This window comes from Notothenia coriiceps, unplaced genomic scaffold (assembly GCF_000735185.1).
Source record: "Notothenia coriiceps isolate Sejong01 unplaced genomic scaffold, NC01 NC01_scaffold00023680, whole genome shotgun sequence".
NCBI lineage: Eukaryota > Metazoa > Chordata > Actinopteri > Perciformes > Nototheniidae > Notothenia > Notothenia coriiceps.
Genome location: NW_011356381.1, coordinates 1 through 1,444, shown reverse-complemented (window position 1 = coordinate 1,444; position 1,444 = coordinate 1). Strand labels below are relative to the sequence as shown.

General features: G+C 44.1%; 1 long non-coding RNA gene across 1 annotated transcript; it reads left to right on the top strand.

Moving 5' to 3' along the window:
• Window positions 1–261: 261 nt before the first annotated feature.
• LOC104954726 (uncharacterized) lies at window positions 262–1,141 on the top strand. Its single transcript, XR_799367.1, has 3 exons — window positions 262–381; window positions 568–674; window positions 1,026–1,141. It is a non-coding gene; the product is annotated as an uncharacterized lncRNA (long non-coding RNA).
• Window positions 1,142–1,444: the final 303 nt, after the last annotated feature.

The following is a 1,444-nucleotide window of genomic DNA, read 5'->3' as shown; positions in this document are numbered from 1 at the left end:
TTATCACCTCCTTATTTTCATCTAAAGTAACAGACAGAGAATCAGCACTTTGGAAACAGGGCTGAAACAGAGGGGATTATGGGTAATGCTGCAATGATCTGTTTGGTGTTTCAGCCAATCAGAGACAGGCTCTGTGTATATCTGAGAGCTATAATATATTGATGAAAAACAGTATAACATGGGACCTTTAAAGTCAGGCTATGTAATTTTTCTTTGTGAATCCCAGTTACATTTAATTATGATTTGTATTTTCTCCAACAGTTATCGTGTGCGTGGCAGCAGGTGCCGTGGCTACAGCAGGCCCTCGCCTTCGCCCACTCCTCCCCCTCCTCCCTCCTCCAGAACAGGCACAACATCTTAAGAGCTGTTTCCCAGCTGCAGGTAGGAAGTCCATCCGCTCAGTGAGAGGCATCACAGTGGGTTAATTGCTTTTGAATGACTTCTTAACATCTCTTCTCCTCACCGCTGCCTCGCGTCCCTATCTACAAACCTGTGTTGTGTTTCAGTGCATTAATCCCTCATATGTATTCATCCTCACCTTTCTGTTCTACCTTCCTCTGCCTTCAGTCTTCTCTGGGAACTATGGACCTGGGCCAGGTTTATTATGAGCCTCTGAAAGACCGGCAGGGCAACGTCCTACTGGTGACCATGAAGGAGTTTCCAACCCCTCCAAGGTGAGGAAGAGTACTTTGTTACACCCTTTTATTTTGACTCATACAAAGAGCACCCAGCTTCAAAGAAGGCTTTAACATCAGGCTTCTGTCTGAAGGACGGACTCCAACTCACCACTGAGCTGCTCTGACTCATACTGAGCATGTCAAAGCTTAAGGGACTCGAAAGAGAGGAGTCAAGGCAACAGGCTTTTAAAGAAATGTGTGTCTGTAATGAGTGTCCGAATGTCTTTTGAAAGCAACGTCTATTACATTTGACGTGAGGCACAGGCACAGTTATTCGACCTGAGTTTTTTATTGGTAGTTCCTTGTGATTTAATTTTTTTCACCCCCTCTTTTCCACACCGCTTAAAGCCTTCGTGACCCCCCGCTCCACTGGATCCCGTTGGCCCGTCTGGAGAAGAACCGCAGCAGAACCCCTCTGCTGCCCGAGCCCACCTCCATGGACATGCTTTATGAACAGCTCAAAGTAAGCTTGTTTAGTTTGTGTTCTTTATTTGTAATATTGTAAATATTCGTTTAGACCACATGTGTCAAACTCAAGGACCGGGGGCCAAATCAGGCCCTTGGTGGATTTAATTTCGGAAATCTTTTGAACTAGCATCACTGAGCAGCAAACTGAGTTTCAATGTTTCCTTCTGCACTTTTCGCTTTTGGAAAAATGTAATCATAAGAAATGACTGTGGAGAAGCTGCAGATAGAGCCATAAGATATTAATGCGACTGATTATTTAATGTTTCATGTTGTTTTTATAGGCAATTATTTAAGCTTTG